We start from the raw sequence: 21303 nt of genomic DNA on the forward strand, positions 1-21303 counted from the left end.
AAAAAAAAAAAAAAAAATAGGATAAGTCTATAAAAGCTCTAAGGCAAAAATAAGTATTGTAAGGCATTTAAGTAATTTAATTACAAGGTTGTGTTAACAACTATATAATTAACTTTTTACTTTGCAAAAATATAGTATGTCGCATTATTGTGTGTGCAAAGAATGTTTACAAACATAACATCTACTGGGCAATAGTTTTTTTGTTTGTTTGTTTGTTTGTTTGATTTTTTGGCTGGGGCTGGGTTTGAACCCTCTACCTCTGGCATATGGGGCTGGTGCCCTACCCCTCTGAGCCACAGGCGCCACCCCAGCAATAGTTTTTGACCACAACATTGTACACCTAAAATCAGTGACAAGAATGTTAACTAAAAACCTAACTGACTGGCGATTAAAAATATTCTAAATTTATGCATCAAAGAACAAATCAAAGGTCTAATTATTTAGAATACAATAGAAATGAAAATATAACACTTAAAACAATACTCAGCTAGTAAGAGACCAACACGTCCCTCTGTCAGGTGTAGACTGTACAACTGCTTTACATCACCTGCCAGCACACAACCATGCATGCCCTAATGTTTCAAAGTGTCACACTTAATCCAAAGAAACATTTTAAGTTAGGGGACAAAGTTAGACTACAGAAATGCCCTTAGTGGGCTATATTTAAAAGCAAAAGAGAGGATGACAACCAAGTGGTCCTTAGACAGGGTGCTCTTTGAACGGCGTGTTAAGGCAAGCCCAGCAGAACAAAGAGTCTGGAGCTTCTGAGGCATGGAGCCGGTGAAGGAACTATAATCTGTGCTGAAATTAACATAAGAGTGAAGAAATATGGCCCCTGGCTTTGGGCATTGGATTCAGACCTGGCCAGATTCTTCCTTATCTGCAAAGGCACTGAGCAATCACAGTAACCAGGTGGCAGAGCACAAAGCCAGGCCAACCTCAACACTCCGCCACTTGCTCAGAACTCTTTAATGTGCACTTCTGTACAGGCTGCTTTGTTCCCTCCCCATGGGAGCTATTCTAGCACATCCTCTGACTGCCCCCTGCAACGGAGCACGTGTTCAGACAAAACAGAATCCACCCAGAGCATTTATACAAACATTAAATATGAAGCAATCGCCACATCCTCTTTAACTCCATGGGGATTTCCCTCTTCTTCCCTTCTGTGTTCTTCCTCAAATTCAGTGGTAGCAAGAACTTTCACATGGGAACTATGAAAGTCCACACCATGGACTCCTTATCTCCTATTTCCAGGGGCAGAATTATTCTGTTTTCCAACCATAACTCTGGATGTGCCCAATGTCTTCAGGCTGCTTTCACAGAGAGCATCAGTTGCTTTGAATGCAATCTCAAGTTGGAACAGTTGTATTACTGTCTGCTACGCATGTGGGGAGAGCCAGACTCATCTCCCAATTCCAAGGTCCTGAAAGATGTCACCACTGTACAGGTGCAGGGTTCTGACACTACCACAAGACCTTTCAGATGGCATGCCTCAGAACAAAAGCTACTTCCATGGCTGACAGACAACAGCACCTGATTCTCGTTCTAACTGCCGGGGCTTTTCCTGCCAGCAGGTGAGCAAGGTCAACTAGGACACTGCCTGCAGCAGATTTCAAAAGTTTCTTTCTTTCGTTTTTTTTTTTTTTTGAGACAGAGTCTCAAGCTGTCACCCTGGGTAGAGTGCCCTAGCAACATCATAGCTCATAGCAACCTTCAACTCTTGGCTCAAGCAGTCCTCTTGCCTCCGTTTTTTTGTACATATATATGTAAGTAGAGACGGGGTCTCTCTCTGGCTCAGGCTAGTCTGGAACCTGTGAGCTCCAGCAATCCACCTGCCTCGGCCTCCCAGCAGAAGTTTCTTCAGTGTACAGAAGAATGAAAATGAAGATAGTTACTTTGACTTTAAATGATCATAGATATTAATCAGCTTATAAGCTTCTCTTAGCTGAACCAAACAATTTTTATTTTTAAATCAATGAATACATAACTTTTATCAGTAAAATAAAGGGAAGCATACCACTTAAGGTTAGTTTGTAAGTGGAAGCAGTATTTTTAAATGGCTGCAGCCATTTCATTCATTTATTCAAAAAGTCAAAAGTACCAAAAGTATTTATTTGTTGAAAACCTATCATGACCATTCCATCTCAACTAGCCCAGGGTTAATTACTAAAGTATGAAATGAAATCATTACAAGGCTGTTTCTTCTGAGGCTTTCTCTTTTCATATATAATAGAGCATCCATAGCTGACCACATCCTCAGGTTGACCAAATCTTCATAGACTACCCATGCATCACATATACCCATTAGTACAGTGGGCCTAGTTCCTTATGTGGACCACTTTATCTGTTGACCACTCTATTGAAGTCCCTTACAGAAGTTCTGCAAAAGGAGACAGCAGCATATTAAGTGAAATCAGTATGAGTTTCAGAACAACTTGGCCTAGGTTTCTTGATTAAAACCAAGTTTAGTCTTGGTTCCATCTTTGTGGAAATAGCTCTTTAATCAATCCAAGAGAAAGTCTTTGTTTAATAGCTTCCTCATTGTGTGACCTTGAACTACTCTTCTAAGCTCTCTGTGACATGCTTTTCTCAAGTATGAAGATGGTAACAATAATATTGACATCAGATGTGGTCTGAATGTGTCCCCCAAAGTCCCCAGTGCAGCAGTGTTGAGAGCTGGTTGGTTATGAGAGCACTGTCCTACTGAGTGGGTCATTGCCTTGCCTCGGATTTCCCAGTCTCCAGAACCTTAAGCCAAATAAATTTATTTTCTTTATAAGTTACCCAGTCTGTGGTATTCTGTTACAGCAACATTCAATGAACTAAGGCAGCCTCCCAGGATTGTTTTGAAGACTAAGTGAATATGTAATTTTGACTTTCTTTTATCAAATGTAACTATAGAGAATGTGAGAGGAACATCACATGACATGCAGCTGAAGGTACTAGGGGAGCTCAGTCACTATCTGCCTGGGATGTCTGGATGTGCACATGGGCCTACTCTGATGTTAGACATTGAACACATTACATTATCTGTAAAATATTTATCGAATCAGAAAATAAAGAAAAGTGAACACACTTGTACATTGAGAATTTCATTTAAAAATGCATTTAGGATTAGGTATTTAAGCAATTTATTCAAAGAGACATGTAATACTGATTCCAGTGCATACATTTGAAAGGCACATAATTAAAAGTGCTTGTGTCAAGCTCCATACAAAATGAGTGGTTGGCTCTGCCTCTTCTTAATCTGAAGACCAACTTTACTGCACCAAGGGACCAGCAGGCCCTGTGGCTCGAGCCTCAAAGGACCATTCCTCTGTCCTCAAAGTTCATGAGAAGTTATAAACACACAGAAGCCAAATGGCTCACACCATGCACACCCTCATGTTAGCAGTTACTACCCTCACTTCATCATGTACCTACCATCTGCCCCTCTGATTTGGGGGATTGTTTTAAACTAAAGTAGAAATATCAATGTACTTCACCTTGGAATGTCACTGACTACAGTTCAATAGTAATTTATAGTCGTTGTCATTGTCATTTTGCACGAAACATCCACAACTGGGAAAAGATTATTTTAAGTGAGTATTTGATGAGTTTCGAGAGCCGCGCTCACCTGCATAACCTACGCTCCCACTACTACAAGAGCTATGATCTCGCCCACAGGCCCCTCCGCGCCAGAGCAGTAGCTGCTGTGGCCTTTGTTGATGTAGGATAGTAGGATAGTTTTGCCTGCTTTGGAACTTCAGATCCATGAGCCCCACCGCCACCCTTGTGTCAGGTTTGTTTCACAGCAGTGTTCTGAGATTCATCCTCGCTGCCCCGTTGTGTTAGACTTAGCTTCCAGTGACAGGTTCAGGAAAGGGTACATACGGAGTTATCTGTGGGGGCCTTACGCAGACACACACAAACCCTTTCTCCCTCCTCCTCCTCCTCCTCTCCTCCTAAGACAAAGACACAAAGGATCTGGCTAGCCCCCCCCCCCCCAGAAGTTCATGCCAAAAGATCCTAACCTGACAGGCAACCTGTAGGATGTGCCCACACCCTACAGCCCCATATAAAAGGGGTCTCCAACTGCCCCCAGGAGCAGATGCCATCTTCGCACTGCCCAGGCAGGTCAACCCGCTTTCCCCCTTTTTAATAAACCTGGCCTGAACCTCTCCTTTCTGGGTGCTATGGTTTATACCTTTTAATCTGTGTATGATCTTTAGATAGGTAGGGCTGACCCATGGTCTGGTCAATGTTAAAGAAACCTTCCCTTTATCTTAACTTAGAATAGAAATAATCTGCCTTTTTTCAATCTTGAAATACCCTGGTGTTATGGAGCAGGCTTTGCAGCCTTCCTCGGTCTCAAGCCTAGGCAAATCTGCAACACTGATAAACACACATTAAAATGATTTCTCCACATTTGCCCAAATCCACTTCAACACTTTTGAAATTGTCTAAGTGCATTTATAATTGTTTTAATTTGTTGTTTTCTCAACTGCATATTAATGTCTGCCAAAGTAGCTGGGCTCTTACAAATTTCTCCCTTTGGCCTCCTAACTTGAGTCTGCTTCTTTCCTCCCCCATTTTCTGCAGAGTAGAAATCACACCTATTGCTGCCTGGTTTGAACCAGAAGCTTCCCAGTTAACTGGGATCTATCTGCACAACCTTCTCCCTGTGGTCTGTCAGGCCCCTCAGTTGTCTTCTCCGGCTTGCTGGTACAGCGACTTGACTCTGCTTTTCTCTCACTGGCCCAGCTCCTGACACCCCAGGGCTGTTCTGTCTGGGCCACACATTCTCGCAGCCCTACCACAGCCTTTGCATCTTTGTTTCCTCTGTGCAGCCAAGGTTCCGCCTTGATGGCCACCCCACCTACCAAAAAGCCTGTTCTACAACTACATTAGCTTAGGTGCCCACATTTACCTGTGACATTATCCTGCTTCACCTTCCCAGAAGTGATCACTTATTATAATAATAATCACAAAATTATTTGTGTATGTTTTATCCATCTCTCCCCCCATATATAGAGATGTTTCTAGACTTAGGGTGGGGCTATGTGCTGCTAAATCCACCCTAAGTTAAAAATATTGTGGACATGATCAGATATAAAACACAAAACATAAGATCCAAAAAATGAGGACAACACAGGACACTGGAGTGTCAGTATGCACGCTCCTGACCTGGCCAGTGGCAGACACAGCTCATTTCCCACAGCCCAGCATCTTAAGACAGCACTGCACAGTGTGTCACTAACCCAGGAGAAGAAAGGAATTCAAAATCTGAGATGAGGTTTCCACTGAATAGTTTTGTACCATGGTAAAATCGGAAACTCCTAAGTAGAACTGTGGTATGGTGAAGATGGTCTGTACACGTGTCTCTCCTCAGACTGACTACCTTGAGGGGCACATACCTCAGCTGTGTGTGAAGATGACTGGAGCTGGAAAGGCCTGACCACTGTCTTTGTCTCTTTTGTCTGTGTGTGTGTGTGTGATAAAGGAGAAGATAGAAGCTGGGTGTGTGGGAAGATGACAGCCTCCAGTTTCTGTTTGGTCATTATAAAATCTTCTTAACTGAGGCACATATTTAATTAAGCTTTAAAAGCCAAAGGAGGATTCTTTTCCATGTTCATGCTGGAAAGTTTACGGAGACCTCTAGTAAAATGGTATTTATGTAATAGGTTTAAAATATATAGACGAGGATATTGTGTTTGCCAGAGGTCTCATCGTACCAGGGTTTACAACTTACTTTGCCTTGCTAAAATTTCAAAATATATATGCATATATATCTCAACTACACTAAAAGGCACAGAACTGTGACAGGGACAGTCTTTTCTTAACAGGTGATTTCTGTGTGTTTTTGTTATTTCTACTTAATAGTTTTTACATTTTTCAAATTTTTGCATAGTAACTGTGTTTTACCTTACAATAAAAAATCACCATGGAGAAAATTTATAAAAATCTACATTTAACAAGGCCAACGATGAATATCTTAATAAACCATATTTTTAAATGGGGAAATGATTGTGTACAACTATTCAAGCCCATAAATTTATCCCATAAAAACAATACCATAAACTGTGATTACAGTACCAGACTAGTCTATGAAACTTATTTAACACACACAATAGTTTGTAACAGGAGGAACTAAAAAAACCTGTAGTTGTGAGTCATAATGAGATAACCAGAAAACAAAAGTAAATAAGACAGCAGCATTTAAGTTTTCATTGTGGGTTTAATCACAGGTTTTGTGGAATGGGTAGAGTCTCATTACCCCTCTCATTGAGAGGACATTATCTCAAATGTCCTCAATTTTGAAGGACATTTTTCTTCATTTTATAAAACTTTGTTTTTCTCAGTAGTTCCTTATTTTAATGTATTTTATTTCACAACTAGTGAACAGGTCTTAGTTGGAAGGCGCCTAAAGATGCTTGTCAAATTGAATTTGAGTCTGCACTGCCACTTGGAAACACACATGTAATACTTAAAAAGTCCTTCTGAGTTCCTGACAATTTCCATGTGAGTTACAATGTGCCTACTAGACTAGACATGTGAAGCCTGGCATGCCTGGCACAGTGGCAGACTCAGGTAACTCTAATTAAGTTAACAAGCAGAAGCAGTGGTTCTCAACTTTCCTAATGCCATGACCCTTTAATATAGTTCCTCATGTTGTGGTGAGACCCCAACCATAAAATTATTTTTGTTGCTACTTCATGTGTACAAAAATATGTGTTTTTCCAAAAAAAGTGTTTTCGAATGGTCTTAGGCAACCCCTGTGAAAGGGTCATTAGACCCCCAAAGGGGTCACAACCCACAGGTTGAGAACCGCTGCTTTAAAGTAACATCTCTTATTTTGAGTTGGGGAATAGAACTCCAAACTTGGTTGACTTTCATCCCTGGAATTCTCCTGCTAGCTATCAAAATAAGCCCAAGCTGAGCTTGTGATGTGTGAGACAGCACCTTCGTAAGCTGGGCCCGCTTGCTCAGGGTGCAGTAACACTGCTGAGTGACAGGGAGGCCATGCTGTGGAGCATGTGACACAGTCCAGTGCCCTTCAGCATGAAGACTGTGATGGTGTCTTTTTTTTTTTTTGAGACAGAGTCAAGCTGTCCCCCGGGGTAGAGTGCCATGGCATTACAGCTCACAGCAACCTCCAACTCCTGGGCTCAAGCGAGTCTCCTGCCTCCGCCTCCCAAGTAGCTGGGACCACAGATGCCCGCCACAACGCCCGGCATTTTTTTGGTTGCAGCCATCGTTGTTTGGCAGGTCCGGGCTGGGGATTTGAACCCGCCACCTTAGGTGTACGTGGCTGGCGCCTTAGCCGGTTGAGCTATAGGCGCCGAGCCTGTGATGGTGTCTTTATGGGATGGCCTCAACTCTCAGACTCCCAGGGGAGTCTCGTTGAAGTGGAATCAGCTCTACAACTTCCACAAAAGTTGTGAGTGGCAGAGATCATGGCCATGGAAGAGCTTCATAAATCACAAATCTCTAAATAGAAATTATGGATTCTACAGCAGCCCTACCTCGGCAGTAACTACTGTTACATATTTCTGCCCACATTTTTTCAATGATACCAGCAAACTATTTTAACCCCCACTTGTATTTTAAATCAATAATCTTAAATCACAGAGCAATCCATTCCATTTTTTATGGATAGTTGAACAGCTAGCAAATCAGAAATAAATTTAACCTGTTACTAGACTATACAAATCAGAATTGGTATAAAAAAGATTTCAGAAAGCATTCATCTGACATTTATTCAATCCAAGAAGTCTCTTCCAAATACCTACTATGTGCCTGGCAATACACTGTGCATTGGCCAGTTTCTCAGATCTTTTATGTTTTCAACACATGGGTATGAGGTGAACAAAAATTCACAGAGGAAAATTCATAGAGGAAAACAGATTATTTATATAGAAGCAGATCTGCATGAGAGTGGGATGTTCTTTGATAATGGGTACTGAGCAGGGCTCACTGAAGAAAGGACAAACACTAGATTTGGTTTAAAATTTCTCACTGTGAAAATATAAACAACAGTGAATGTGGAGTGCCTGGTTTCTCTCCTGGAGATACCAGGGCAGGATCCCAGTCTGGCTGAGCTTCTTCTCCTATCCCCTAGCTAGCCTCTGCTGGTCCAGGCACACCGCTCTAGTGGCAACACTGCCCTCCTAAAGCCTCTGCACACACTGGGCTGAGTCTCACTTGTTGGTTTAGCCCTTTGCTGCCCTCCGGGGACCAGCACTTCAGACCCAACAGGGAGGGCAATGCACAGTGGCCTGTGGGTATGGTGGCAGAACAGGCCCTGCCGTGCCCACTGGGTATGGTCACCTGTAGAGCTGCAGGCACGCTAGGGGAGGGCATAAGAGCAATCACATGGGGAGCGCAGAGAGGCCTGGCAGAAGGCAGTGGGAAATATACAAGTTCAAAAGAGGGGAGCCGTGAAAGCCTAGTGTTTGGAAACAGGGTTTTAGAACCCGACCAGTTGTCTATAGGAAGTTCAGCTCTCTGTTCAAAGGCAAGCCTGCCCTTTGTGGGCCACTTTCCCTCTGACTTAATGTCCTCCTTTGTCAAGTGGAGAACCAGTGAGAGGAACAGTGGGGAAGCATAGAAGGCCACCATGGGGGGCAGCAGGTGTGAGCTCCAACGTCTACGGACCTTGGCATGCTTGTCTGGCAACTTGTTCTCCCTAACAGCTTCTCAGGTGACAACTCAGCGCTACCTACCAGGGCCCCAGGTGCTCATGGCCCACAGTGCTTGCAACAGGGGTCTGTGTGGGTAAAGCGAGGCTGGACATAGTCCCTGGCTCACACGCCTACTCTCTAACACACTCCCACCCCATAACTCACTCCCTATGACAAAGGCTGCCTACCATTCCCCACAGGAGCTGGGACTTGTGGGTCAAGCTGTCCACATGTGGGTGTGGGAAGGTGGGTGAATAGCTATGGACGCCAGACCATAGCCAAGCAGTTGGATTCCTTTCACCCTGCTCTGTGAATGCACCCAGGCCTTCTGAGGCTGCTTGTTCTGTTGTTCATTCATTTAGATAAAACTTGTTTACTAAAATACTACCAAGACAGTAGCCAGAGATGAATCAGAAGTATTCAGTGCCCTTAAGGGATGTGTTAGGCCTCCAGGGGAGAGAGTTCTGCAAATAGAAGAGCCAAAGGACATTCCAAAGCCATAGGACATGGAGGTGTCTTAAATGAACACCAGTCAGAAGGAGAAGCCAGCCGGCTCCCGTGATCTGGGAAGCAAACAGCCAAACTCGTTATTACCAAGCAAATGAAAACATAATACTTCACACTCAGATTAAAAAAGTGAGTTGCCTATAAATGCTGGGCTTAGTGATTTCACCATACATAATAGTTCCACAGTTTACCTCACTATAAAAATAAAGGTTCTTTTGTTTCTTCTTTTTGTCCATATATTTCTCTTCTCTGGATCACTGCCCAAATTCTGATTTGGGGATACAAGTTATCTCTTCTGGCTTGTTTATAGTTCTCTTTAAGTATCAGATCTTCATTTGTTTTTCTTATAAGCAAAAATTTTGAAAAATATTTGTGATTTGCAAGGAAGTAAAAGATTTCTGTTCCAAAGTAGGATAGGAAATTCCTTTTCTATAAGGTTTTCTGCGGAGAGACTGGGTTCTCTGCAGCAATGTGTGTCCTTTCCTGTCCCAAGGTGGTCTAAATATTCTTTAAAAGTTTTCTTCTATTTGTAACCCATATTACTCACATTTATATGGGTTTACCCATGAGCATTAGAAAACAACACATATGTAACTTCCCCAGCCCCCCCAAAAGAAGGCAAAAGCAAATGACAACCAAAAATCTAAACAAAAGAAGAACCACCAAGGCACCTTTTTTCTGAGAACAAAGATGCTGCCTGCACCTTTCCCTGGATGTTAGCAGCACATGGCCACAGCAAAGCCAGGTCCAGCTGCTCCACTCTTCCCTGACAGTCACTGGCTACAAGGCTGCACCAGGCAGATTGCAGACCCCCAGGAAAGCCTGGAGGATGGTGCACGGGCCAGCAGGAGGCCCTTAGGGGGCCGTGAACACTTTCTTCAGGTTCCCTGCTGATAAGACATGGAACTGGACAGGAACAGGACAATGAAGGCAGATGCTGGGCAGATGTCCTGATCCTACAGGAACAGGACAATGATGGCAGATGCTGGGAGGCAGAGGAAGCCCAGTGACTTGGGGATGGGCTGGGTGGGGAGCATGGAGGTGACCTAGCCGCCCTGCCAGGATTTTCATGCTGCCTCTCAAGTCCGAGCCTGCACTGTATGCTTCAGGCTGGGGAAGTTCTCTATGTGGTCATCATTTCATCCTCTTCACTGCCGGGAACCAACTAGAAGCAGCGAAAGGAAGAAAAATAACCTCCCCCCCAATTTCTGGCTTGATTTCAACAAGGAGCAGAGTCTATGCTTGCTTTTTGTTCAAGTCACAGAAACAGGGTGAGTCATCAGCAGAACTACTGAGGCAGCCCTTCACGTTTACGTCATGAAGTGTTTGAAAAGTTAAAAAAAAGAAAAGAAAGTGGAAAGCTAACTTCTGAGCTGTCTGACGACAGGGCGACCAGCAGTGACTGAGGCAAGTCTCAGTGAATTGCAGCCCCTTTTTCTTTGGACTAATGTACCTGTGGCTCCTGGGAGGACTAAGTGAGGTACCAGATAGCTGGTGACTGCTACCAGGACTAGAATGCAGTGAAGCCTGCACGGTGTCCCAGCAGAAGCCGTCCCTACCCCACCTGCAGGTGCCCTGAAGTCTCCGCAGGGGTGGAGCCTTAGATGCTGACACACAGCTAAGGGCCAGCTCAGAGGGAGGCATCTGGGCCCAGCTGGCCTGAGAACTCTGCTGTGAACTCTAGGCTGAGGAAGCCACACCTCTGTGTGCCTTATGGAACAAGTCCCTACAAAGAACTCCCACTTGCTTTTCATTTGAAAAGGGCCTCGCCTGGCCCTTGGTGGAGCTCTTGTAAGCTGGATTTGTGCACAGCAGCACACGTTTTTACTTAATGAATGAACAATTTTTTCACTTATTCCTACTTCATTTAAACATTCCTTTCAAGTTCCATTTTCCTGTGGAAAGAGACGTGGCGGCACGTGGAGCACCAGGATCAGGACATCTCTTGCCGGGTGGGGCAGCCCTAGCCTTCCCTCCCCGAGAGGCAGCTGTAACACAAAGCCTTAGGAAAAACCGACTCAGAAATTACCAGCAACTACTGAGGTAACTCAAGAGAAGCCCAAGTTAGGTTTCTGCCTCAGAAGAACCTTAATTTTGGCTCAGGAAATTCTACGTACTACGTACTACCATTTCTATAACTGGGAAAACCTGCCCCCATGAGCAGAGCCATGGGTGAGAAGCAGCAGCATCAGAACTGGCCCTGTCTGACCAAAGGAGACAGTGGCAATGCAGGCCAGGCCAGCTTTTTGCCACCAGGGGCTGAGTCTAGAAAGCAGGGAGCCTGCATCCCTGTACAGGGCAGCCGTCGTCAAGCTTCTCTGGCAGAGCCAGAGAGCAGATATTTTCAGGTGTGCAGATCTTGTGGTCAAATCCACCAGTGTAGTGTGACAACAGCCTGGATAACAAGCAGCGAATGTATGTGGCTGCACTCCGCACTATTTGATTCGCTTTATTTAGTTAGCTTTTTTTGAGACAGGGTCTTACTCTGTCACCCTGGGTAGAGTCTCATGGTGTCAGCCTAGCTCACAGCAACTTCAAAGTCTTGGGCTCAAGTGATCCTCTTGCCTCAGCCTCCTGGGTACCTGGGATTATAGGCACCTGCCACAACACCTGGCTAGTTTTTCTATTTTTAGTCGAGACAAGGTCTCACTCTTGCTCAGGCTGCTCTTGAACTCCTGAGTTCTGACAATCCACCTGCCTCAGCCTTCCAGAGTGCTGGGATTACAGGTGTAAGGCCACTGTGCCTGGCCTACAATTTTATTTGCAAAAACAGGGCTAGATGGGCCCAGGGGTAGAGGAGGGCCTCTGAGAAGATCAGAGTAAATAGGTGGGACCCCTTTATCCTGTGCTTTGGAGAAGACCACTTCGTTGAAGGGATTCATTTTCCCTCAAGGCAAAACTCAGAGAGCATTTTCTTAGGGCTCAGAAAGGAAGGAAGACACAAGGTCCTCAGACCAAGATGTGTGCTGAGAGTAGAGTCACACCGGAGTCGGGGAGTCGAGTAGCAGCCTCTACCCCCAGCTGCACCAGGGTCCTGCCTTCCTCACACTTTGACTTGGGCTAGATCACTTAAGGGACCAGGAGCTGGAATCTTGCTACGAGTATGTAACATTCCTATCTTTGACCTGAAACAAGTCACCTCATACTTATCTCTGGCTTCACATAGACATAGCTTATTCCTGTTTACCTTATGGCCCCAAAGATATTTCCAGGGAATGACACTACTTTGCTCACCCTGAGCGTCTCTGCACTTGGTCCTCTGTGCCCCTCTGGGGGTTCTGTGTGGGTGGCCCCTGCATAAGGATGTCTTCAGCAGAGACAACCCCTGTAGGTCTCATCCTTGCCACTCGTGCATGAGGGGTGAAAGTGTTCTGTGGTTCACGGCACATTCTGTCTCTTTAAAGAGATGATGTGTCCTCTGAGAACAATACTAAATGCTTAGTTTCCTTTAATTTATTATGTTGAGAAATTCAGTAAGCAACAAAAGAAGAACGATAGCTGAATTGCTGGAATATCTGCATTAACCTTGTACAGAAATTTTCAAGTCGAAAGAGTCCACTCCCCTTTTGGAAAGTTTAATAATGAAGATGGCAGGTGAGCATCTGCATCATCTGTTAGTTGCAGAGCTCATGGTTAATTCCTCACAAGCTTGGAGGAGGAAGTATTTTTCCTTATTTAGTCTCTCCTGGGTCTTAGTTTCCTGGCACACCCTGCTAGCTTAATAGAGTTAGATTTGCAATTGAAGGCAGATACAGAATTCTGTTGTTGAAAACTCATTTTCTGATTGAACATATTTGAAATTTAACCAGAGCAATGTTTTCCAAAAACATGGGTGTCTGTTAGAGTAACACATCACTGCCAACCTCTGCTTCATTATTATGAAAAAGAATATGTACAAAAAAGGCACACAGGTGAGTCACAAAGCATATTTCATCTTCTTTAAAAAATTCCTACCTTCAACTTTTCTCTTTTGTTTTCATTTTGCTTATGGAAAGCTTTTTGTAGTTTTCTTCTTTGTTAAACCTTCTTACACAGCCTTTCCATTTAACTGCAGTGACTGAGTGAAGCCTCCCCACGGCAGCAATTCTAGGCCAAAGAATATCTCAGTGGATTTTCTTATCTCTTAGTAAAAATTATTTGAATTTTTTTCCTGTTAGGGACAGTTGCAGACTGTTTCCAGGAGACACTTGAGCTGCTTTTGACCGTCAGAAGTATTTTCCAAAATGCAGGTTCCAATAAGCAGAGTGACAAAGCCTTCATAAGCAGTTCTGTAGGGTAAGAAAACTTGCAGCTGCTCGTGATGGGGAATCTTGGGGACTCCTGGTGACCAAGTGAGGGGGGTGGGATATGGGGCTCTGGCCAAGGCGTGGAGTCCAGAGAACTGCGGGACTGAGAGCTGCTTACCCCAAGACACATCTAAGCAGAAAATCCAGGCTCAACAATTTGCTCCAGGAGATGGGAAAACTTTTTATTTGTTCTGGTGCCAACCCTGGCTTCTCTTCTCAGTCTGACAGAACATGTTGATGGAGATAAAGTCATCACTGGCAACCTGGGGCTCTGCATGTCCCTACAATGCCTGCCGCTCGAGGTGGTTTCCAGCGACCTGTGAAGTGACTGAGAGGCTGAGGCCTGGTGAAATGGACATACTTTAACGTGCCTGTAATCTGTAATCTAAAGTTCCTTTTATTTTTCTTTATAAGCTGACTGCCTCGTTATTAAGGCCAGTAACCAGAGAAGTGAGAAATTTAAGTGTGTACTTCATGTCTCCACTGAATTCGTCCTTAAGCTGTTTGTTCTGGTGCGGTGCCAGGTCTTCACAAGGTGGGCGCTGGTGGCCACAGTGGTTGCTCTCAAGGCCAGATGAGTGCCCCCCACTGGGCTGATTTCTGTACTGCTGAACAGCCTTTCAAAGCTTATTTTCCTCCCTGAAGCTGAGAAAGTTTTCTACACAAGCATTCCTTTATAAGCTCAATTAACTTTTATAATAGTTTGTGCTTTCAGTTTAAGAGGCACAGGTGTCATGTGTGGTGGCAGAGTGAAGGGGCGGGGACCAGAGGATAAAAGAGTAGGTATACAGATGCCTCCCATTTGGAAAATATGGTAACACTTCCTTTCATGGAAAAAGCATGTCAATTTTTAGGGTTACTAAAACATTTAGGTTGTTTGTTTCAACTGAGAAAGCCATGGCTGTTTGGTATGTGGGGGATGTTAGACTGGACCCTCGCCCAGCTTCCTCTCCCTCCTAATGAGATGCAGATCTTTGTGACAGAATTATCTGGAATTGTAATTTTATGCTTGGAATGGTCCAAAGGCTGGGTAGCAGAACCCAGCCACTTGTCCAATGCTAGCCCCATTTGTAAAAGAAATACAAAACCAAAAGTATCGTATCACCACTGGGATGTAAGGATTGGTATGCCTGGGGCAGAGAGTCTTTTATCAATTAGGCAATAAATTAATTTCCACTGGAGAATGGTTTTTGACATTAGGAACACACTTGCACTTTTCCTCTCCTAGGTCTGTTCCCTTTATTGTTTAATGTTGATTTGAGCTTACGTGGGAGTGTTTGGGTTTTGCTGGATGTCTGTGGCTATTTCATAGTATGATTCTAAGTAAATCTTATACCTCAAAACTCACACTATCTTTTATATAATGAATGTCTCACCCCCCCTTACAAACAAAATAACATTTACAAACTGCTTTACAGTTTGCACTTGCAAGTAATTTAATTTTCTAGCTCATGTCTGGCTCAATACTAAAGCTATTAAAAAATCAACTGAGTAAGGAAACTATTGAGATTCAATCCCACTAGAACTAAAGCCTTGTGACCTCTCTGTTCACATGCAGCTTCTATGAGAGCAGTTATTCAGAGCCAGGGTATACACAGTGCTCTTCACCTCACCGGTGGGCTCTGGGAGGTGCTGACTCTTTCCTCTAATGGGGATGGATGGGGCTTGGCACAGACGCTTATCATTTTAAAATACTATGCTTCTTTTCTTAGAAAGATAGATGCTTTCATTTTTTAAAGTACATGGTTTTCATGGTGCATACTTGACTTATGACAAAGAATGATTTTTCTCTATACCATGTTGCATCCTCATAGAATTAAATAATCTCTTTCTCTCAATTTAAAGAAAGAAGCAAAACCAAAACAACAGAAAAATCTCTTGCTGTCATGTGCAGAAGGGCCCAGAAGGCCTCCCGAGAGTCTGGGTCTCACTACATAGAATGTGGTCTGTAGGCCAGCTACAGTGGCATCACATCTGGGAGTTTGTTGGAAATGGGGAACTCTGTACCCCACTCCAGACTTGAGGTAATGCCCACGGGCCCCATACACCAGGGAGAGGAAGGACAGAGGGCACATCCAATGCTCCAGCGGTGCTAAGGAAGTGCGTCAGCAGACTTGGGGGTGGCTTAGTTACAGAAGTGTACAGAGGGTGGTGTCAAGTGGCCCCTGGTGTGTCCGGGTGAGGTACTGGAATGCTCGAGCTCATCACCGGAGCAGACACCATCAGAGTCCCCAACATCTGAATTCAGTCCGAGACTGGAAGGGGGATGCCAGCCTTCCTGTTTGGTCCCCCGCTGGGAAGTAGATGAAATCAGAGCAATCTGAAGGCTTTGGCCTGACTGCTGTCCTCCTGGAGAGAATCTGCCTGCACACCGTCCCAAGCATCTGTTCCTGGGAGTCATTTATACCCACTAAACTTGCATGTGATAGTAAATGCAGACTTCACAAAACCCTGAGGCCCACAGCTACAGAACTCTACAGCTCTACAACTCTACAGACTCTACAGCTTTCCAGTGTAGGTCATAATCAAAGAACGTCATGAACTCCACCACAATCTTACAGCTTACGTCTGCAACTGTGAATATCTGACAATTTAGGGCTGAGCTATGACAGCCTCCCTGCCGTGGCCATGCTTATGTCATATTCGGCCTCCATTTGGAATGATTTAGTTGATTTCATAGCTAATCCACCTCCATGAAAACCTAGTAGAGATTTGAAATATATCTATACATTTTTTTAGAGACAGAGTGTGACTTTATTGCCCTTGGTAGAGTGCTGTGGTGTCACAGCTCATAGCAACCTCCAACTCCTGGTCTCAGGCAATTCTCTTGACTCAGCCTCCTGAGTAGCTGGGACTACAGGCGCCTGCCACAATGCCCTGCTATTTTTTTGTTGCAGTTTGGCTGGGGCCGGGCTTGAACCCGCCACCCTCCGTATATGGGACCGGCACCCTACTCACTAAGCCACAGGCGCCACCCTGAGATTTGAAATATATTAATATCAACAAAACATGCTGAAACAAAGTTTCTGGATTTGACTAAAGTGGTGTGGAATGTCAAAGGAAAAACTATCAACAAGTCTGAATATTTTTAAAACCACCACCAATCTAGAGCAAAGCAGGCGCCTGTAATTTAAGCCACAGCTTGCTTGCCGATATCCCTATTTCCTTATGTACTTAGAATTCTACACACACACCCCCCCACACACACACCTGCCCACACATGCGTGCCCCCAGTACACATGTGTGCCCACACACGTGTGCTCCCACAAATACACACACATTTGCCCATATATGCCTGCCCCCCATGCAGTATACTTGTGTGCCCACACACACATATGTATGCCCCCACACACACTTGCCCACACATGCATGCCCCCACACATGTGCACACACTTGCCCACACATGGGTGCCTCCCATGTAGTACACTGGTGTGCCTACACACACATGCCCACATATGTATGCTCCCCCACACACTTGCCCACACTTGTGTGCCTCCCGTGCAGTACACATCCATGCCCACACAGACATGGCTACACATGTACGCCCCCACAAACATACACACATGCACACATACACTTGCCTACACATGCATGCTCCCCAGTACACATGTGTGCCCACACACATGCCCACACATGCGTGCCCCCACAAATATACACACACTTGCCCACACATGCATGCCTCCCATGTAGTACACTTGTGTGCCCACACATGCATGCCTCCACACATGTGCACATACTTGCCCACACATGCACGACCCCCATGCAGTACACTGGCATGCCCATGCCCACACATGTATGCCCCCATGTGTGCCTCCCATGCAATATACATCTGTGCCCACAAAGACGTGGCCACATATGCATGCCCCACACATGTACACACACACACACACGTGTGCCCCCCACAGTATACACATGCACACACGTGCACGTCTGTACTGGGGAAATGGCGTTGCTGCAGACGTCCCTTTGCAAAAGCACATGACACACACGAGCCACACACAGAGCCTCATGTCGGCCTCCACAGCGGCCTGTGACGATGCTTCATGAGAAGGTGCACGGCAGCAGAAAGAGGCACGTTTTCCTGCAGACTCTGCACCAAAAACAGGTGAAGAGCAAAGTGCTGATGAGGACAGCTTCCTTCCTGGAACATACCATCTGCAGAGAGATATGAAGTGTCTTTGGCTAAGTTTTCTTTATATTTGTTTGAAAAAGGAATGATTATGTCAGTTACTACAAGTAAATTTTGAGAATGATTATCTTGTTTGATACATAGATCACTGTGTCTTAGAGTCATAGTGTCACTGCCACTTCATGAAGTGACCTGAGACTCACTAGGTCACAGCAGGAAGGGTCTATAACCACATGTTGCATTTCTTTCCCTGACGTGACATTATAGACACTCCCTGACAAAATGTAGGGAACCGGATGGATCCTTCTCAATACCATCTACTGCAAGCCCTTGGCATAGACAGGAAGGAATTCACATATTAGCTTGGTTATACTTCTGAAATAACCCACCATGTGAACTGAGACTGCAGTCTTTGCACTGAAGCCTTCACCACTATAAAACAGCTCAATCGGTTTACTTGTCCTCGGCTGTATGCTTGCCTTACACCGAGGAACTTGGTCAAATGGAGGAGACAGCAAAGTCAGCCATCTCTCTGCAAGGTGACAGAGGCTGCGATGGTAACATTCGTGAGACATGCTGGGAAAAAAGGAAAAGCAGCAACTCAAACTACCACTTCTCCATGAAGAAAGGCCAGAGAGGCTCGGCGCCTATAGCTCAACCGGCTAAGGCACCAGCCACGTACACCTAAGGTGGCGGGTTCAAATCCCCAGCCCGGACCCGCCAAACAACAATGACGGCTGCAACCAAAAAATAGCCGGGCGTTGTGGCGGGCGCCTGTGGTCCCAGCTACTTGGGAGGCGGAGGCAGGAGACTCGCTTGAGCCCAGGAGCTGGAGGTTGCTGTGAGCTGTAATGCCACGGCACTCTGCCCAGGGGGACAGCTTGAGGCTCTGTCTCAAAAAAAAAAAAAAAAAAAAAAAAAAGAAAGGCCAGAGAGACCCTGAATCAGGATGGACTGGCAAGACTGCTCGAAGGGTCTGGAGTGACTTGGAGGTGAGCAGAGGGGACAGAACACGCACGGACAAGACAGGAGGTGGAAGGTGCACACTGGTGCTGACTGCTCCATAGTGGCCTGGCCATGATGCTCCTCCACCACCTTCTGTGGCTGCAAGGACACATTGTACTGTCCCGTGTATGGGATTTAGGGGACTGAGCAGTGGGCAGGGAGTGAGGGGTGGGCAAGGACAGCTGCAGGCCAGTGTGCTCTAGGAGCAGGGCTGCGACTGCAGCAGAGGCAATAAAGACCTGGCTGAGGATTTCAGGAGTGACGTCCAAAGGTCTTGGAGAGCAGAGTCCCCAAAGAATCCCCTTGGTGAAAAGACAATCACTGTCCCTGAAGAAATGATCAATGAGCCTAGAGCACGGGCCCAGAGCCCCCTTCTGAACCTTTTGTGGAAAGTAAAGAACAAAGTAAAAAAACAACCCCTGATAGGAATTAAAGAGGGACAGTGGACACCAACGGTCTAGACTGGACAGAGGGGAGCTGCCAGCACTGAACAGGAAGGTCCCATTCTCAGTCAAGTCACCATCACACAAAAATGCCAAACATATTTCCTGAATGGCTGAATTAATTATAGCAGACTTAATTGCGCCTCTTAAATGCTTTTCCATTCTGGTAATAGGAAGTTCTTTTTACATTAACTTCGATTTAATGGAAGTTACCCAGGACAGCTCGGTAAACATAGCTTCTTGCTGCAGAGTACTGCATTCCTAGTCTATTTCTAAGGGTGCTCTCAGAATAGGGGTTCCAGGGTGGAGTGGGAACAGCTGTGCAGGTGGCGGGGCGAGGGTGGAGGAGATGCCAGGGCAGGAGAAGGCATGGCTCCAGCTGCTGAAGGACATCTCCCATCAAGGAAAACAGGTAAATGAGATTCTTCTCGTGGTTGAGCTGTCACTGAAGAAACAGAACAGCGCACAGAACCACTGAAATGACAAGACACACCTGCCTGGAAAGCAGGAACGTCCACTATGCTCCTCCTCCTCGGATGTGGGTTTGGCTGCTTTCTTCTCTCCAAGATGGATTTTGAACATGCAGAGGCACTGAGAGAAGGCAGTGGCCTTTCCCTGGAAGTCTGCTGCAAGGACTTTGTTTTTTGGGGGGAATCACAGTTGTACCCCTAAATCTACTCATAGCTATAAACATCTAAGCACTCAGAGGAGTGGATGGTATGCACTTTCCAAAGACAGCAGGGCCAAGAGCTGCTATTTTCATGTTAAAGCAGAGATTTTGTTACCCTGTGAAGTCTGAGACATCGCCTTGTGTTGTAACACTTGGATTTTGTTCATGGAATCTTCTCGGCTTTCAAAACAGATGACCTCTCACTAGGAACCCCGTGATCTCTTCCCCTTGGCCCTGTGAACCAGTCCAGCAAAGTCCTAACTTGCAGCAAATAGGCAATTCACTCTACCAGAAAATAGAGTTATGTAACCTCAAAAAATGACACCTGCCAAGTTCCTAACCATAACGCCTTTTGACTCTTTACCTCAACATTTCTTTCTTACAGGCAATATTTAGGCCTTTTAAGTCTGTGGGCACTGTAACCAATGGAAAACATAATAATAATATGCAAGCTGATGAACAACCTCCAGTCCAAATAAGCATGTTAACCTGGGCTAACAATGTTCAAAGAGGACTAACCAGTTTGGCATTCACTGAGTATTCACTGCTCCCTGGTACATGCCCAGCCAGAGACTCGGAGCATCCCTGCCCTCATGGAGCCTGCCATCTAGAATGGAAGGCAGGTAGCAGTTCTCACACCAGCATCTCCCAGCTGCTGTAAGGAGGACATGGGGACAGCTTTGCAGATGGGTCACTCCCGCATGCACATATTGTAATATGTTCCCTGCTCTGCTACTATGACTGTGAGGAACTTTTGAATGAAAAAAGGGAAGGATTATTTGTTAGACTAAGAAAGTACTTCCTTTGTCATCAGTCAAGTTGCTCAATGTCCATACACTAAGTTGAGCTATTCATAACGAACATCAGCGATAGGGACAGGTCACAACAAGATCTCCATATCCATCTATGTGTACATGGGGGAGCAGGAGCCACGAAGCGAGGTGGCATCCTGTGAGCCTCAGAGAACATGCTTTGTAGGGTGCTACTGGAAATCACCAGGGGTCCTCTTGTCTGCAGTCCTCCTGCCAGAAAGGGCAGCACGTGAACTCAAAGAAAGAGACTATTTAATTCTATGAGGATGCAACATGGTATAGAGAAAAATCATTCTTTGTCATAAATCAAGTATGCACCATTAAAACCATGTACTTTAAAAAATGAAAGCATCTATCTTTCTAAGAAAAGAAACATAGTATTTTAAAACGATAAGCTTCTGTGCCAAGCCCCATCCATCCCCATTAGAGGAAAGAGTCAGCACCTCCCAGAGCCCACCGGTGAGGTGAAGAGCACTGTGTATACCCTGGCTCTGAATAACTGCTCTCATAGAAGCTGCATGTGAACAGAGAGGTCACAAGGCTTTAGTTCTAGTGGGATTGAATCTCAATAGTTTCCTTACTCAGTTGATTTTTTAATAGCTTTAGTATTGAGCCAGACATGAGCTAGAAAATTAAATTACTTGCAAGTGCAAACTGTAAAGCAGTTTGTAAATGTTATTTTGTTTGTAAGGGGGGGTGAGACATTCATTATATAAAAGATAGTGTGAGTTTTGAGGTATAAGATTTACTTAGAATCATACTATGAAATAGCCACAGACATCCAGCAA

The 21303-nt window shown here is 45.1% G+C and overlaps 1 protein-coding gene across 5 annotated transcripts in view; it reads right to left on the reverse strand.

Moving 5' to 3' along the window:
* EGFR (epidermal growth factor receptor) overlaps window positions 1-21303 on the reverse strand; it is a 216081-nt gene that overhangs the window by 72938 nt on the left and 121840 nt on the right. Inside the window, exons 1-2 of one of the 5 annotated variants that reach the window (XM_023513921.1) lie at window positions 20959-20964; window positions 15157-15163 (exon numbers count right to left, since the gene is read on the reverse strand). The exons of the other annotated variants lie outside the window; for them this stretch is intronic. The gene's annotated coding sequence lies outside the window, so the exon portion shown is untranslated. Of the gene's footprint in view, window positions 1-15156; window positions 15164-20958; window positions 20965-21303 lie in introns of those variants that run through there. 5 annotated transcript variants of the gene reach the window in all.

The sequence above is a fragment of the Otolemur garnettii genome, unplaced genomic scaffold (assembly GCF_000181295.1).
Source record: "Otolemur garnettii isolate 467f Iridium unplaced genomic scaffold, OtoGar3 scaffold00045, whole genome shotgun sequence".
NCBI classification, from domain to species: domain Eukaryota; kingdom Metazoa; phylum Chordata; class Mammalia; order Primates; family Galagidae; genus Otolemur; species Otolemur garnettii.